The sequence below is a fragment of the Bufo bufo genome, chromosome 7 (genome assembly GCF_905171765.1).
Source record: "Bufo bufo chromosome 7, aBufBuf1.1, whole genome shotgun sequence".
NCBI classification, from domain to species: Eukaryota; Metazoa; Chordata; class Amphibia; order Anura; family Bufonidae; genus Bufo; species Bufo bufo.
In genome coordinates, this window is record NC_053395.1 from 43,842,931 (window position 1) to 43,862,833 (window position 19,903).

Sequence of the window (19,903 nt, forward strand, 5' to 3'; positions counted from 1 at the left end):
CATTATTGCAGGTCACGGTAATTAGTCGCAGGTATTTGCTCTATGTGCCATGTACTGCCATTTAAAACTTTATTTTTTTCTCTGCTTGATTAAGGGGAGTGGCCTGGGCAACCAGGTGCTATAAATTGAACCACTGAACTCTCCCTGAGCTTGCTCTTCCTGAGGCTTGCTCTACTAAGTGGGCTTCTTATTAAGTGGAGTTAAAAAAAAAAGGGAGTTCTAGTGCTGAGTGTGATTTTGTGGGAGTGATTGCAGGTGGCTGAGTGTGGTTTGAAGCAGAAATCCTTGAAAGTTAAGTTTTTGCATTTTAGTACTACCATTTAAAACTTTTTATTTTTCTCTGCTGGGTGTTGCCATTTAAACCCATTTTCTTTTTTCTCTGCTTGATTAAGGGGAGTGGCCTGGGCAACCAGGTGCTATAAATTGAACCACTGAACTCTCCCTGAGCTTGCTCTTCCTGAGGCTTGCTCTACTTTGTGGGCTTCTTATTAAGTGGAGTTAAAAAAAAGGAGTTTAAGAAAAGGAGTTGGAAACTAAGGTTGGATATAATTTCCTTGTGTGTTGTTGGCTTAATTCTAGGTAGTCCTTCAACTACAGCAGACAGGGTCTAATTCTAAATCATATTTACTGTTTTACTTTTTTACTGTTGTAATCCCCATTTAGTATGTGTTGCACAATTGACAACGTAGTCCAGTGCACATCTTGCATGATGTATGCAGTCCTGGAACTGCCGTTCGAGGGTGTATATCTTTGTTCAACATGTGAGCAAATTACCCGTTTGGAATCGCAAATCGAGTCTCTAAACGGGCAAGTTTCAACACTGAGAGGCATTGACAATTTGCAAAAGAGTTTGCTTCTCACCGAGCAAGCACTCTTTGGGGTAGATGAGGGGGAGGGTGACAGAGAGGAGGCTGAGGAAAGTGAGGTAGCTAGCTGGGTAACAGTTAGAAAGCGGGGTAGAGGGAAGAGTGCCAGGGAGGCTAGCCCTGATCTGACACACCCCAACAAGTTTGCACGTTTGGCAGATGAGGGGGATGTCAGTCCAGGGACGGCACTGCTGCAGCCGGACACTTCCTCTGCCAGTCAGGGGAATGTCAGCTCCAGTAAGCAGGGAACCAGGAGAGCAGGGCAGGCCAGACAGGTGCTGGTAGTGGGAGACTCCATTATTAGGGGAACAGATAGGGAAATCTGTCACAAAGACCATGATCGCCAAACAGTGTGATGTCTTCCTGGCGCTAGAGTTCGACACATCGCGGATCGGGTTGACAGATTACTGGGAGGGGCTGGAGAAGATCCAGCGGTCATGGTCCATATCGGAACCAATGACAAAGTTAGGGGTAGGTGGAGATTCCTTAAAAATGATTTCAGGGATTTAAGTCAAAAGCTTAGGGCAAGGACCTCAAAGGTAGTATTTTCCGAAATACTGCCTGTACCACGAGCCACACAAGAAAGGCAGTGGGAGATTAGGGAGATTAACAAGTGGCTCAAGTACTGGTGTAGTAAGGAGGGGTTTGGGTTCCTGGAGAACTGGGCCGACTTCTCTATCAGCTACAGGCTCTATCGTAGGGATGGGCTGCACCTCAATGGGGAAGGGGCAGCTGTGCTGGGGAGAAAGATGGCTAGAAGGTTGGAGGAGTGTTTAAACTAGGGACTGGGGGGAGGGTAATTACATTACAGGATGGGAAGATAGTGCAGAAAGAGACCGGGGGCAAGGTAGTGGGACTGGGGGAGGAATGGAAGGAGGGACTAGAACAGTTCAGAAGGAAAGGTGTAGGGTAAAAAATATACATAAACCTCTTAAATGTATGTATACTAATGCCAGAAGCCTGACTAATAAAACTGGGGAGCTGGAATTAGTGATGTGTGAGGAGAACTATGACATAGTGGGAATAACTGAGACATGGCTGGATGATAGCTATGACTGGGCGGTTAATGTACAAGGTTACAGTCTGTTTAGAAAGGATCGTCAAAACCGGAGCGGGGTAGGGGTCTGGCTTTATGTAAAGTCCTGTCTAAAGCCCACAGTCCGTGAAGATATAAGTGAGGGACATGAACATGTGGAGTCACTGTGGGTAGAAAAACATGGAGCTAAAAACAATAATAAATTACTAATAGGAGTTTACTATAAACCACCTAATATACCAGAGTCCACAGAAAATCTACTACTAAACGAGATAGACGAGGCGGCAAATCATAATGAGGTGGTTATTATGGGGGACTTCAACTACCCAGATATAGACTGGGAAACGGAAACTTGTATATCTCATAAGGGAAACAGGTTCTTGGCAATAACCAAAGACAATTACCTCTCCCAACTGGTTCAGGACCCGACTAGAGGGACGGCCATACTGGACTTAGTATTAACCAATAGGCCTGACAGAACAACAGACGTGCAGGTTGGGGGACACCTGGGAAATAGTGACCATAAAGTAATAACCTTCCAATTATCATTCAAAATAGCGTTTTTACAGGGAGGAACAAAAATACCAAACTTCAAAAAAGCTAAATTTAGCCAACTAAGAGAGGCCATTGTGAGAGGTAAATACCGTATGGGAATAAAAGGTTAAGGAACAAAAAGAAACCAATGTGGATAAATAGAACTGTAAAGAAAGCAATAAATGACAAAAAGAAAGCATATAAATCACTAAAACTGGAGGGTAGCACTGAAAAACTATAAGGAAAAAAATAGAACATGTAAAAAACAAATAAAAGTGGCCAAACTAGAGACCGAGAGATTAATTGCCAAAGAGAGTAAAACTAACCCTAAAATGTTCTTCAATTATATAAATGTTAAAAAGTATAAATCTGAAGGTGTCGGCCCTTTAAAGAGTAATGAGGGGGGAGTCGCAGAGAGCGACGAGGAGAAAGCAAAGCTGTTAAATATTTTTTTCTCCAATGTATTCACTGAGGAAAATAAACTGTCAGATGACATGCAGAATGTAAAAATAAATTCCCCATTAAAAGTGTGCTGTCTGACCCAGGAAGAAGTACATCAGCGGCTTAAAAAGATTAAAATAGACAAATCGCCAGGACCGGATGGCATACACCTCCGTATCCTAAGGGAATTAAGTAATGTCATAGCCAGACCCTTATTTCTGATATTTGCGGACTCTATACTGACAGGGAATGTCCCACAGGATTGGCGCATGGCAAATGTGGTGCCAATATTCAAAAAGGGTCCAAAAACAGAGCCTGGAAACTATAGGCCGGTAAGTTTAACATCTGTTGTTGAAGGTTTTCTGAGAGATGCTATCTTAGAACATCTCAAGGGAAATAAGCAAATAACGCCATATCAGCATGGCTTTGTGAGGGATCGGTCATGCCAAACTAGTTTAATCAGTTTCTATGAGGAGGTAAGTTCTAGACTTGACAGCGGCGAATCAATGGATGTCGTATATCTGGACTTCTCCAAAGCATTTGACACTGTACCACATAAAAGGTTAGTATATAAAAGGAGAATGCTCGGACTGGGAGAAAACGTCTGTATGCGAGTAGGTAACTGGCTCAATGATAGAAAACAGGGTGGTTATTACGGTACACACTCAGATTGGGTCACTGTCACTAGTGGGGTACCTCAGGGGTCAGTATTGGGCCCTATTCTCTTCAATATATTTATTAATGATCTTGTAGAAGGCTTGCATAGTAAAGTATCAATTTTTGCACATGACACTAAACTGTGTAAAGTAATTTACACTGAAGTGGACCGTATACTACTACAGAGGGATCTGGATAGATTGGAGGCTTGGGCAGATAAGTGGCAGATGAGGTTTAACACTGACAAATGTAAAGTTATGCACATGGGAAGGAATAATGCAAGTCACCCGTACATACTAAATGATAAAACACTCGGTAACACTGACATGGAAAAGGATCTAGGAATTTTAATAAACAGCAAACTAAGCTGCAAAAACCAGTGTCAGGCAGCTGCTGCCAAGGCTAATAAGATAATGGGTTGCATCAGAAGGGGCATAGATGCCCGTGATAAGAACATAGTCCTACCACTTTACAAATCGCTAGTCAGACAACACATGGAGTACTGTGTACAGTTCTGGGCCCCTGTGAACAAGGCAGACATAGCAGAGCTGGAGAGGGTCCAGAGGAGGGCAACTAAAGTAATAACTGGAATGGGGCAACTACAGTACCCTGAAAGATTATCAAAATTAGGGTTATTCACTTTAGAAAAAAGATGACTGAGGGGAGATCTAATTACTATGTATAAATATATCAGGGGTCAGTACAGAGATCTATCCCATCATCTATTTATCCCCAGAACTGTGACGAGGGGACATCCTCTGCGTCTGGAGGAAAGAAGGTTTGTACACAAACATAGAAGAGGATTCTTTACGGTAAGAGCAGTGAGACTATGGAACTCTCTGCCTGAGGAAGTGTTGATGGTGAGTACAATAAAGGAATTCAAGAGTGGCCTGGATGTATTTCTGGAGTGTAATAATATTACAGGCTATAGTTACTAGAGAGGGGTCGTTGATCCAGGGAATTATTCTGATTGCCTGATTGGAGTCGGGAAGGAATTTTTATTCCCCTAAAGTGGGGAAAATTGGCTTCTACCTCACATTTTTTTTTTTGCCTTCCTCTAGATCAACTTGCAGGATAACAGGCCGAACTGGATGTACAAATGTCTTTTTTCGGCCTTGTGTACTATGTTACTATGTTACTGTAATTATTTGGATAAATAGAAAAAAAAAAGTATGTTATTAACAGTAACTGTTAAAATAAATTCATAGTCATAACCAGGAAATAACTACAACAACAAGTTGGTTTTTATTTTGCATGGCCCTTATCAGCATCCAAATACTTGCTGAATCACACAATACTTAGTGATTTGTGCATATAAAACATGTTATCTTGCATGCATAACTTGCAATTCATGGTTCTAAAACATAATCTGTAACAAGCCCCCGGGTCTCATAGATCATTCTTAGTACTGTTCTCTTCTCATGGACAATGTCCGTACCCCCTATAGTTACAGCCCTGTATATTGAGATATGCAATTGATAAAATGACTATATTACAGTTTCAAAAATTCAATAATTAAAAATAGTATATGGAAGTAATACTAATAGACCTCATTTCTAGACACGAAGGGGTAAATGCACTAGGGTTTGGATGACCGGTTCCTGAGGTCACTTAGGATCTAGTCCAAGTATATGTAAGCTGGTCACTTCTTTCATATACTATATATAGTTCCTTAACCCATTCTGCAACAGGATAACAGTAATGAGCACCTCTGAAAGTGAATGACTTGAAGAGGAATTCTACCTACAAAGCATTTAAATACCATGTGATGCAATCTGTATCTATATATGTAAATCTGGGATTACGAGCCATTTAAAAATATTCAGTGTGATTCTATCTCATGGTGCAACAATTGTGAACAATTATACTTTTTAGCAAGGAGTCATCTTCTATGATCTGTTTTAGAATTTATTTCTCCCCTCTTGTATATAGTGGTGTAAGGAAGTACTAAGGACTGCAGTTAGCATTTTCAAAAAACTTACATTGCTTAGAAAGATGATGTTTTAATATATTCAAATGAGCCTCTAGGAGCAATGGAGGCGTGGCCGTTACACCTAGAGGCTCAGCTCTCTTTACAACTGCTGCGCCCTCTGCGCTTTGATGGACAGGACCTGGTGTGATGATGTTTTCACTGCCTGGACCTGTCAATAAAATTGCAGAGGGCGCGACAGTTACAGAGAAAAAGCCCCCGTTGCTCCTAGAGGCTCATTTGCATATAATAAAACATCACTTTTCTCAGCAGTGCGGCCACATATGAACATGGGACCAACACAGAGGCCTTCAGCTGCCAAGCGCACATGTAACAGGTCAGCCAGTGTCATAGGTACAAATCTGCTGACAGATGCCCTTTAACCCACTTCCACAGTGCAGTGCAAATAAAGTGCAAATGAACCGGATATATTATAATAAACATATAAAATGTAGTTCAACAATATAAACAGTCTAAACAATGGCATACATTATAGTGCAAGTTAATCTTTCAAAGTGCAATGAAGTAGGGAGTTGATAGCTTTACATATCAGCAATATGCCATAAACTTCTCCATAAAGCTCCATTTACTCCTGTATGTTTGGGAGTGCTGTAATGTACATCAAAATATGCCATTACCACTGTGGGGAAGGGGGGGGGGGGAGTTGGGTTTTGGGGAGAAAGCCCACAAACATTTTTCGCATTTATCGCACAGCAAGTGGACCTGGGCTGAATTTCATTTCCTTTATTGCATTTGCATAGTCTGCCCCTTGTTTTCTAGTTTGAGTCCTGTCCAAAATGACACTGTTGGTGAGTATGTGAATTTCCCCATTGTGGAACTATTAAAGTATTATCTTATCTTATACAGGCATTGATGATGATCTCATCAGATCTGCACAGATTTTGTGAAATTTACTGACCTTCCCAATATAGTGAACACTGTACATCAGATTTTTGTTGGTACTATTAAAAGGGTTTTCCGAGATTTTCCTCTGGATAGGTCATCAGTATCTAATTGGTGGGGGTCCAACTCCCAGGATCGCCGCCCATCGGCTGTTTGAGAAGGCACCAGAGCTCGGAGTAGGGCCGCGGTGGCGAACCTATGGCACGGGTGCCAGAGGCGGCACTCAGAGCCCTCTCTGTGGGCACCCTCGCCCTGGAAAAAGTATGGTGTACTAATATGCCTTAGACCTTTCCTGCCATTTGTCAGCGCAGGGCGCACTATGGACAGCGCAGGCAGCGCATTGAATGTAGGCAGGCTATTATAGCTAAATGGTAAAGTACATGGAAGATATACTATATTGGTATTCAGGTTAAATTGTCGTGTTGGCGCTTGTCACGTTCGGGTGTGGGAGGGAAACACCACACCAAACATAGTCGGGAAAGAGGTGAGGGAATAAGGCCTGGAAACTAGGGAAAGGAGATGGACACCTCCTAGTAAAACCCTAATCAAAGTCCTGACTAACTACCAGTATGAATAGACCCCAGAGGTAGGTGAGTTCATACACAGGAATACCTAGTGTCCTAACTCACCCTATAGGACCCTGGTACTAATGTCAGGACTGAGACAACCTGTTCCTCCAAAAGGAAGGACGAACAGGAGTCTCCTTCAGGCCTTAATACAAATGACAGGGAAATGCAACACATAAAATAACCTAAACAAAATACAAAAGGGAAAGAAAACACTTAACTTTAAGTGGCTATGGCAGCACCAGGAACTCAGCCTAGATCCACACACCGGCTATCCACAACTCCAACAGAAGCTATAAACCTCATAGCATAGTGGGAGAAACAATAAACAGAGAAGGTTAAATGACCCTAATAGCCACACCTGGGGAAAGAAGGTGCGGCAAGCACCAGAAACAACACAGATGTCATTTGATCCAAACGTAAAACATGTCAAATCAAACCACGTGTTGCCAGTCTCACCAATCTCCTGCCACCTGTCGCGGGACCGTCCGTGACAGCATTTTGCGATAAATAAGTGGGTTTTGGGTTGCAGTTTGGACACTCGGCCTCTAAAAGGTTTGCCATAACTGGCCTAGGCCATGTGATGTCATGTTCATTGGTCAGCTCAACTCCATTGAAGTGAATGGGGCCGAGCTGAGATACCAAGCACATCCGCTATACAATGGACGGCGCTGTGCTTGGTCAGCTGAGAGAAGGCTGCGGTACTACTGCGAGCGCTGATGCTTTCTCAAACAGCTGACCCCCACCGATCAGATACTGATGACCAATCCAGAGGATAGGTCATCAGTATAAAAGTCTCAGAAAACTCCTTTAACATCAGTACCAAACACTACATCACCTCACGTTAGAAATAAATCACATAAATGCTTTTATAAAAATCACTTGCTGTTTTTCGGATCTCAAGGACAAAAATTCCTTTCTACTGATTAATTTGGGACTATTTTAAGTTGAGTAATGAATTTGACCATTCAGCTTGGCCTCTACCGTTTCATCTAGTAAGGAAATTCCAGTCTGGATCTGCTATATCAGATATCCTGCACCTCAGCTGACCGAAAACCCCTGTTCCTGTTGTGGCCATATGAGCAGAGCTGAACCCAGCCTCATACGTCTCCTTCCCTCCCTATGTGTGATTTTAGAGGGGTTTCCCACTAGGGGGAGCTAGACTAAATTATAGTAACTTCAGAGACAAGAGTGGTCGTTGGGAATTTGCCCTGCAAAAGCAAAGCAGATGGTTGATGTAATGGCCCACTAATCGGATCTTTTCCAAAAACATAAAAAGCGTATTCTTTTTTTTGAGCACCAGTTATGCTCCTTTCGTATCTGTTATGCTCATTTTGCATTCGTTTTAGCCATTTCTGTCTGAGATCCGTTATTTCAGATGGTAGAAAAAGTCCTGCACGAAGGATGCAACAAGAGCAAAATGGATGTTCAAAATAAACCGTTACACAAAACACTAGGTACAAGGGCAACATTAAAGGGCACTAATGGAAGTGAATGGCTACAGGCCTTTGATTTTATACCAAGGGGGTCATTTACTAAGTTGTGGCATATATCTGTTGCAGATTGCAGGCCAGTCTCAGTTACCTTTTCGACACCTGTTTTAGGCGTAAAAAAGGAAGCTGGCTTACATTAAGACCGGCGGTGGATGTGCCGAAGTTATGTAGAGGCCACCTCCAGCGTTAAGGGTTATTAAGAGTGACGTCTAAAACACCGGTCTTAATAAGACCCTCATATTTTTATTTATTTTTCTGTTACCTTCCATATGAATTTGCAATGGAAATCCGCTGCGTATCTGTCCCATGTGGACGTAGCCTTAAAATCCCTCTCTACAATTGGTCCCTTTTACAGGGTTCCTATGTCTTGCTAGCATGGGAAACCACTTTTTCTCTCTGCCTGTAGCTGTGGTATTGCTTCTCGGGGGCTTCATCGCGGCTCATGAAATCTATGGATCCTTCTTTCTACATGGGTTCCACAGGACATTTAATATGAACGCCCCTAGAACCCTACCTTTTCGTTCAGTTGAAAAAAAAGGCATTGCAAATAGATGAGAGTTGATTAATGAAGTTAAATCGCTTTTAGCTTTCCCCAGATGGCCCTTCGTACCAGATATAAATAGCAGAGCGGTGCAGACAGTACTGCTGAATAAGTGCAATGGGTGTGAAGCCTCCACATTCTAGAATACCCTGACCACAGCAACTACTTTATACAGCACTCATCAACATCGGGACTACAGGGTTCATGAAACTTCATTTATCCAATCAGACTGATTTATGGTCTGGAACAATGAATAATAGATAGATAGATATGGTATGATATAGATAGGGATAGATAGATAGATAGATAGATAGATAGATAGATAGATAGATAGATAGATAGATAGATAGATAGATAGATATAAGATACAGTAGGTAGATATAAGATACAGTAGGTAGATATAAGATAGATAGATATAAGATACAGTAGATAGATAGATATAAGATAGATAGATAGATATAAGATACAGTAGATAGATAGATATAAGATAGATATAAGATACAGTAGATAGATAGATATAAGATAGATATAAGATACAGTAGATAGATAGATATAAGATAGATAGATATAAGATACAGTAGATAGATAGATATAAGATAGATATAAGATACAGTAGATAGATAGATGAAAAAGGATAAAGAGGCAGCACTCCAAAAATACGTGAAAAAAGTGGATGTCTTTATTTGAGTTGCTGATACGTGGGTGAATAAAGACATCCACTTTTATCACATATTTTTGGAGTGCTGCCTCTTTATCCTTTTTTACATACGGAGGATCCTGGTCACCGATCCCTGGAGGGATTGCAACCAACCTAGACCAGAGTGCTGCTTTTTGCTTTCTATAGATGGATAGATATAACCTGTCACAGTGAACATGCAGCTAGATCAGCAGGGATCAGGTTATAGAGCAGGAGGATTGAGACGTATACCTGGCAGCCCGACCACATTTTGTATATAGAGCAGGAGGAGCTGATCAGATTGATGGTTAGTTTTGCTGGGAAAAAAATTGGTTTAACTTGTATTTTATTAATTGACAACTCTTTCTATGATTAGGAGTCGAGTGGGCAGTCCTATTGTTGTGGTTCTGGCCAAACTGCCAGTTCGGTTGATGTACTGCTGCAAATTGGTTAATGTACATGCACCGAGAGATCAAACTGGGACAACACACAGCTGGGGGTTATAACAGGATCTCTGGTTTATTGCGGAACAGCAGACAGTATATAGGACAGAAAGGAGTGGGGGGTGTAAGGTGGCGTAGATCTTTTCTATTGGCTATAAACTCCGTATTTTCTGTCACATCGATGACAAGAGGAAGTTTCCCCCTCCCCCCTTGCTGGTGGGTGAAGCCATTACCTCTTCTTTCTTTGAAACTGCTTGCTTGAGCTGAACGGAAACCACAAAGAAGCACATAATAAAACATAAAACACAAAGTAAGATTCTAGTTTATAGGCGTTGGCTGAATGCCTGGCCGCCATCTTAGCTAAGCATAGTTCTCAACAAGCAAGTATCCATTTTGTCTTAATGGTCCATAACACTATCAGTGATTGACAGCTATCTTTGTATGCAAGGCTGTCAATCACAGAATAGGACCGCCCACTGGACTCCTAAGTCTGGAAAGAGCAGGGATATCAATAAATAAATTACAAGTTAAACGGAATATTTACAAAACTATCTTTACAGAACTATATCATTCTGCTCAGCTCTTCCTGCTGTATATTATGATCATACTTACCAACATATAAGCCGCCCAGAAACGCCCCAGACAGACCCAGAAACACCTATTTGTGGGCGGTTTTGCATTAGCCCCGCCCATGTTTGGCCCAGGACAGGACAAATTTGCCAAGACTGTCTCTGAAAATCAGGGACAGTCCCGGCAAATTCGGGACAGTTGGCAGCTATGTATGATGCGGACAAATCAGACATCATGTCCAACAGGACAGATTCCATTTCCATTTAAAATGAACCACCTAACCTAATTGTAAAATCTGATTCTTTATACAGTGATTGCTATTGGGACAACTATTTGAAGGCTATGGACACCTTTGGGGTATTTTGTTATGGGTACTTTCACACTTACGGCAGAGTGATCCGGCAAGCAGTTCCATCGCCAGAACTGCCTGCCGGATCCGGCAATCCACATGCGAACCGTCTTACAAATGCATTGCAAGAATGGATCCGTCTCTACGTTTGTCATCCGGAGAAACTGATCCGTTATATATTTTTTCACATGCGCAGATTGGGAGGTCAGATCCGGCATTGCGGTATTTTGAATGCCGGATCTGGCACTAATACATTCCTTTGGGAAAAAATGCATTCAGGCAAGTGTATTATCTCCATCCTGAACAGTCAAAAAGACTGAACTGAAGACATCCTGATGCATCATGAAAGGATTGCTCTCCATTCAGAATGCATTAGGATAAAACTGACCAGGAACTCTATGCTGGAAAAGAAAAGAAAAGCGCTAGTGTGAAAGTACCCTATGATTGCATTTTATTCAAGATTTTCAGCTGTATTTGAGATACAGGGGTTAAAAATTTGTCTGTTTGCAGAGTATCACTCTGTCCAGTCAGCTGACAGCTCATGTGAAGCCTTATTTCTAATCTTCACAAGAGCTGATGGGAGTCAGAAGTGATACTCTGCAAACCGGCTGATTTTTAACCCCTGTAAATAAAAAATGGCAGAATTTTTTTAATAAAGACCAATTAACAAAAAGTTATTTTTAGCCCAAAATTGGTAAAATCCAATAACAAAAAAAATTGCTACAAAGGTGTCTATAGCATTTAAAGGGGTATTCCCGTTGTTTCAAGTTAGGATAGGGGATAACTATTAGATTGGTGGGGGTCCTACCACTGGGACCCCCACCAATCACAAGAATGGGGGTCCTATACCCCTTGCAGTCCCTCTGAAAATAACAGAGTGGCCAGTCGCACATGCACATAGCTGTTCCATTAATTTGTATGGGAGTTCCGAAGATAGTGGAGTACAACGCTCGACTATCTCCAGAATTCCCATAGAAATGAATGGAGCGGCCACACACGTCTGATCGGCCGTTCTGTTTATTTCAGGGGGCTGCAGGAGCTACGGGGTCCCTGTTTTCGTGATCGGTGGGAGTCCCAGCGGTAGGACCCCCATAAATCTAATAGTTATTCTCTATCCTGTGAATAGGGAATAACGTGAAACAACCGGAATACCCCTTTAAGTCAAAACTATTGTAATCTGTAACCATAACTGTATGAAAAAACAGTAATTCCGAAGCCAAAAAATGTTATCCCAAAATAAAAAATAAAAGATTAGAGAAGAAATATGCAGATAACTAATATACATATAGCTGGATATAGCTGCTTGTAGCTGGAAATTATTTTCTATGTGGAGGAGTGAAGCTTCTTTGGGCTCCAGTACAGTACACATGCAATGGACTGCCCCCCAGGGGCGATCGAGTCCCAGTGTTTAGGAATGCCAAGTGGTATGTTGTGGCCCTAATAGTTTCACGGTGCTCCTACCTGGATACTGTCGTTCCTCGGGGTTAGGCCCCGTTAGCAAAAAAGGAGTTGTAGATGGTGGAGTAAGTAGAGTCCAAACTTGGTGAAGTTTTACGGTTTTTACTTGAGTAAACTTGCAATAAACTTGTGTCATCCAAACAATACTTGATCTCTTTCTGCGGTGCTAATCTCTGGCTTCAGTCTGGTTCCTATCAGCTTTAGTTACTGTTTCTCATGACAGTGAGGTATCCTGAGACCAGTTTTGCTTAATACTGGACCTTCATGTGAATTCCATGTGCCGCAGATCCACACTGTGACACTGTATAGTCTATTTTCTAGTTACAACGGCCCAGGAAAGACCATTGCGTGCTGAAAATATTATAACCCAAGGCTATTTTAATGGGATGTAGTTATTTTCACCTTCAACAAAACACTGTATTCCTCATGGTTGACTATAAAGTGACCTTTGCTTTGAGGTTACTAATATTACCATTCTTCCTCTGGGTAAGTTTGAAATAAGTGCGTCCGTGCTATAAACGAAGTACTACTGTGGCACCTCTCCAATCAGGTGCCGCTTTCCGTGTGCCCTGCCAATCGACACAACTGTTAGAATTCTAGCTGGTGGCTCCACTACTACCTCCAGCCATTCAACATACCAGAGGATTTTCTAGTGGCTTCAGGCCAAGGCTTACTACTACTCAATGAAAGCTTAAAAGTCGTTAAATTATTAACCCACAATGTAAATGATTTAGTAATTAATGGTGGACAGATCAAGCTCCCCTCTAACACTTATCACAGATCTCACTTATCTTAGACTTACATAGGTAAATAGGAAATGTGAGTGGTTAGCTATTATAATATGAGAAGACATATGAGTCCTCATAGTTACCCTGGAGGAAGGATCTCTTACAGGTTTTTCAAGCCCGTTGCTTTTGCCTTTTAACAGGGGCATAATTTGGGGGTATTAAACTAAATCATGTGACCCAGGTGCCAAGGGAGGTTCCAACAACGCACTTTGCCTTGGCTAGGTTTTTTTTAATTACAGGGCTTAATGTACACCAGCCTAATGAATGTCAAAATCAGATGAATGGAGCTCTATGGATATGTTTGGCATACATTCTGGGAATTTTTCCTGCTGTATATGCCAAACTGAGGACTGATGGAACAGAGCTATAGGTGCATGGCCAGCAGCACTGTCATACCCACAGCTACACAGTGTGAGTACTAAATGTTCTCCTACATTTTAAAATAATTATCTATTACTTCTGTCACCTCGTTTTAGCCTATAGAGCTGCGGACATGCATGGCTAGATCACCGTTAGCATGTCCGCAATATACCTGTCCCATAGCGCTGTGTCCTTTTATTGTGTTTAAAAAATTATTTTATAGATATGTAAATGAGCCTGGTAAGGAGCCCAAGGAGCTGTACTAGCCTTCTTGGAGCCCAGCCACACCGCCTGTGAAGGAGCCCAGCACCGCCTGCGTCCTCTGAATCTCCTCCTCGCTCACAAAGTTAGATCGCAGTAATCTGGCGATGCGCGAGCTCGCACATGCACAGTTCCTTCCCTGAGGCTGATGCCAGCACAGGGAAGGAACACTACGCCGGCACTGCGCATGCTCGAGGTCGCGCATCGCGAGATTAAGGCGATCTAACTGTGAACAAGGAGGAGATTCGGAGGACGCAGGCGGTGCTGGGCTCCTTCATAGGCGGCGTGGCTGGGCACCAGGAAGGTTAGTACAGCCCCTTGGGCACCTTACCAGGCTCATTTACATATCTGTAAAATCACAGGACACAGCGCTATGGGACAGGTATATTGCGGACATGCTAGCGGCGATCTAGCCGTGCATGTCCGCAGCTCTATAGGCTAAAACGAGGTGACAGAATCCCTTTAATAGTCCTTTAAAGGGGTAATCCCATCTCAGACAATGGGGACATATCGCTAGGATATGCTCCCATTGTCTGATAGGTGCGGGTCCCAGAGGTGTAACCCACACCTATCTCGTAAACGGAGCCTTGAAAGTCACGGAGGATGTAACGCTCCATTCATTTATATAGGGCCTCTTAAAATAGCCAAGCGCCTATTTCCGTCGGCCCCATAGAATTGAATGGGAGCGGTGGCCACGGTAGCGCGATGTGCTCCCATACATTTCTATGGTGCCAGTGGAAATAGCCACAGCATCTCCAGGCTCATTGGCTATAATGGGACCTGGTGAGGATCCGGCGTTAGTGACGAGATTGGCCAGACAAATACAAACAGCGTTTTTTCTCTGGCTGAATCCCAGCACTAATGCCTGAAACAGACCAGATCCCCGCCAGGTCCCATTGCAGTAAATGGGCTCCAGCAGGGAAAGTTATTATCCGGATGTGATGTACTCCGGCAGGCTGTTTCTCTACCGGTACAGCCTGCCGCAACTGTTTAGGTCTTTTAATATTTGCAGTGACAAAGATCAGTGGGGAATTCCCTTTGGAAAAAAACAACCACAGTATCTGAAATATGAGGAAGTACAAGTTACTCGCTAGCATTATTAAAGTAAACAGCCACATACCTATGTACAGTACCATGCAAAAGTTTTAGGCAGGTGAGGGAAAAATGCTGCATTGTAAGAATGCTTTCAAAAATAGAAGTGCTAATAATTTACCGTGGTCCCTCAAGTTACAATATTAATTGGTTCCAGGACAACCATTGTATGTTCAAACCATTATTAGTTGAGTAATTGGCTCCAAAGGCCCAAAATGTCATCCAAGATAAGAGAAAATGAAGATTTAAGAAAAATAAGCAGATACCTTAGACCAATAAAAAAGTCTTTACATATCACAGTCAGGAATAGCTGCTAACTAGCAACTAATCCAGCTATTATACCGGAGAAGTAGCCTTGATTGGTTGGATCTGAGTCTGAGACATTGAATGTTGAGTCTGGTTTCAACTTACGATGGGTCAGAAAAGACCATTGTATGTTGAAAATATTTTATCCTGAGGCCATTGTATCTTAAGGAATCACTGTATTTGTATCAATTAACAAAATGCAGAGAATATGAATGAAGTGAATGAAGAACAGAAATGTAAATCAAATCAATATTTATTGTGACATCCTCAGTTCTTCTAGTTACATTTATACACAGTTTTTGAAGGAACTCAGCAGGGAGGTTGTTCCAAAGATCTTGGAGAACTAACCATAGATCTTCTGTGGATGAAGGCTTGCTCAAATCTTTCTGTCTCGTCCTGTAATCCCAGACAGACTCAATAACGATTAGATCGGGCTCTGTGGCGGCCATATCATCACTTCCAGAAGTCCTTGTTCTTCTTTATGCTGATGATAGTTCTTAATGACATTGGCTGTATGTTTGGGGTCGTTGTCCTTCTACAAATACATTTAAACTATTAACACTTCTATTTTTAAAAGCATTCTCACTTTTGCACAGTACTGTAGGTCGTATCAGACATATTCATTATTTAGCTGCATATTGTATCCCTAATTGTACTGTACATAACTGCTTGTATGTATTCTGGATGACTATTATATATACTATGTCATCCCAATTCATAACAAAAAATGTGCAAAAATATTTTGCAAACAACTGAAATCTGGTGTACTGCTTAAACACTTTTTTTGTATGTCTAACTCCTGCTTAGAACCCTCCCACATTATGAGCCAGCCTGTAAGAGTGGCTCCCGCTCTGGCTGACTCAAGTCATTCATGTATTACATGGGTGGCCATTCATCTGAAGGGCCTCCGTGTAATAATACAGTGCCCCAGTTTGCAACTTACAATGCTGTTTTAACATCTCTTTAGAGGCAGTTTAATCACATCTCATATCTTCAGTCATGCAAATGTAATAAACATCTTATCTCCATGAGGTCCTTGACCTTGTGCTTATTATGATAAACAGATTATGCTGTCTGAAGTATGAGTCACCAGTATTTAATGCCATGCCTATTGTAGAAGTGGAAATGCAAACAGCACAATTGTCATCTATTCACAAAAATCAGCAGGATCACATGCAACAGTCTGTCCCATGTGGTTGGCTCATACAACACCAGAATAACAATGAAAAAGAGAAAATGTCCATCAGCGTTCCTGTCTCTGTTTTATTGTGCCATCACCTAAAACACCATGCAACATTTCAGCCTCAAAGAAGCCTTTTTCAAGCAAGATAAAATGTTGCATGGTGTTTTGGAAGAAGGCACAATAAAACACACACTTTGGCAGTAATGTTGACGTACATTTTTTCTTTTTCAGTATTTAAACAGGCTCTGTCACCCGGATCAACCCTACCCTACAAGGCATATAGCTCTAAAGTAGCCGACACCGCCACTTCCGGGTGCTCTGACATGACGGCGCGTGCGCACTGTACATCTTCACTCGTCAGGATGAAGACAAAGATGTGCACGCACATCGTTCCACAAAGGGAGTGTGATCAGGCGTGGGATACAGCCCTAGACCAGAGAGGTCTAGCGCTGTCAGTCTAACGGAAAGGGGGGCATGATTGAAAGCAGAGGGGCGTCATAGTCAAGCACCAGAAGCGGTGCTCGAACCTCATAAGCCCTCCCTCTGTAGCTTGAATGGCTGATTTGCATAATTTTTAAAGTTCGTATTTCTCTGGAACCGTAGTACCGACGGACATAAGAAAGGTATCGTTTTACTCACCCTTGCCTGGTACGGTAGAGTTGATCCGGGTGACAGAGCCTCTTTAATTCTGAAGATTCTGTCTACAAGTTATTCTAATTGAGAAAGCCAGATGTTTCACTAGCCATGACTAGCTAAATATCTTCAGGAATAAAGGCCAGTTGCTTTGACTGATTACTACTGTTGTACATTAAGGCCCCTTTCACACAAGCGAGTTTTCCGTCCAGGTGCAATGCGTGAAGTGAACGCATAGCACCCGCACTGAATCCTGATCTATTCATTGGGTCTGTGCACATTTCTGAATTGCATGAGAATCACAGCATGTTCTATAGTCTGCGCTTTTCACAGAGCCCTGGCCCCATAGAAGTGAATGGGGCTTCAGTGAAAAACGCAATGCATCCGGATGCAATGCGTTTTTCACCAATGGTTTCTAGGAGATGTTTGTTAAGCTTCAGTTAGTTTTTTTTTACGCCCGTGAAAAATGCATCAAAACTGCGCATCCGTGCAGAAAAAACTGAAACCCTGAACGCAATTGCAGACAAAACTACCTGAACTTGCTTGCAAAATGGTGCAAAATGGAGTTTCGCTGAATGCATCCTGAGCCAATCTGTATCGTTCGTGTGAAAAAGGCCTAATACACAGGTGAGGAGTGTATGCTAACTTCATCGCGATCACATGCTGGCCCGCGATACAGCCGGTGGCTAGAAGCAGGGAGCCACAGCTGATGTAGCCGGGGGCTGCCTGGAGACCCATGGCCGATAGGGGTATGCACCGCAGATCAAAGAGCCTGGCAGATTATTCCCCTTAAATTCAACATGCACACTCGGCAAAGGCAAACAGGCCTGTTTATAGTTAACTAGGGTGAAATAGCTGCCAGTGGGTAGCTATTACAGGGGTAAGCCCAACTTAAAATTTAGGTATCATGATTGATTATTGCTAAGGTTAGGTATCCAGTACTACACCTAGGTGTATGCTCCGTCTGGACACACAGATTTAAGGTGGGAAACTGTGTGCATGTTGGCAAAGGAGTTGTTCCCCAAGGGATAACCAGTACAATTCTGGATCACCAAGTGTGCCCCCTATACCACGGGCAACACTTGGCTAATCTGATTACTTTACAAGTCATCCAGGACAGATCTGGACTCAAATAAAGTGCACTGTCTGTCTTCTGAAAGGTGGTGACAGTTCCTTGATAAAGCCCCCTGTCAAAGGTGCCAAGCAAGTGGAACGTCTTCAAGGGACCTCATAGACTCCATAACGCCTTCCAGAGAACGACACACTGATCATTCTGCTGATCTGTTCCAACTTGGCAAACGATCCTGCAAAAGTAGGAGTTTTTCTTGTGTTTGGCTCAAAGTGATTCAGCTGCATCCAGATCAATGTGAAGGTGACAAACATATGCCCAGACCAATGTGCTAATTAAATTACATCAGCTAGGAACATGTAGACTTTAGATAGGCTGCTTGTGCCATATGGATAATGATTTAAGTACGGGACAGACATGCAGGCTCCAAAGAGTGGAATACTGGTCCTGTTAATACAGTAATGGTCTCTAGTGCCTAGTACAGGGAAACTATTCTCCCTCCTTACGTAAAAGACCATGGGTATGTCCCTTTTCAGAAATGGTTAATTATTGCGTATACCCTATGTAATCAAAGTGTACATACTGAGATGTATTGTGTATATACGATGTTGTGTTGTGGGCCACAATATGCAATGAAGCCCCCATGCCCAGTCAGAGTGGCAGGAATGAAAGTTTCCTGGCTGTCATCTTGCAAGAGAAGATGCCAGCACCAGTGAAGACCCAAGAAACGCCTGACACTAAGCGTTGTGGCACTGGTACGTTTTTCCACAGCGCTCGGAGGAGAAGGCAGAGTGGAGGTTATTTAAAGGGGTTGCTCACAATTTTCAGAAACTTGAGTAGGACTTTTAAGTACCCGATAAATCTCCCACAGCTCCAGTGCCAACCTGTGGTCCCTGCCGATCCTGCAGCTGTGACGTCACATACAACATTCACATGACTGCTGCAGTCAATGACTAACCTCAGCGTTGAGGCTTAGATGTGTGACACATAACTGCTGAGGCCAGTGATTGATATCAGTGATATAAATAAGGTCTTTGCTGCAGGACCAGCGGGGACCACCAGTGGCAGCAGATAAGCAATGGTTATTTTTTTTTACCTTATACAAATTCCGGCTTTTACTCAAGCTGCTGAAAATCGTGGGCAACTCTCCGGTAATAATGCCATTTTACCAACAGCCAGCAGCCTGCCCCGATAAGCTAAGGATTCATACTTTCTCGCTCTACATTTCTCCAGTCCTTGGCGCTTCCTCTGATGTCTCCATGTTATGTTCCCTGCACTGTGTTCTTCCCGTGCTGCATGGGCATGGTAACATGCTCCACTGCAGCCAATGAATGGCTTCAGTGGTGACATGGCCATAAGCAGCATGTCTCCGCTAAAGCCAATCATTGGCTGCAACAGAGCATGTGACAATGCCCATATAGTGCTGGAAGAATACAATGCAAGAACTGGAAGATGGAAACATCGGAGGTAGCGCGGAGGACCAGTGTCGCATGGAGCAGGTGAGTAAGAAACCTTAGCTTAGTAGGCAGGCAAATGGCAATTAATAAAATGGCATTATTATTGAGGAACCCCTTTGGCACCAGACTAGAAGTGTGTGGTGAAACCACATGAGGTGCCTGAGACACCTGTTATTGGTCTGTGAGGGAAAGCAAGCCTGAGCTTGTCCATCGAAAGAATGGCTTGGTGGGATAGAAGCTGATTTGAGTGAA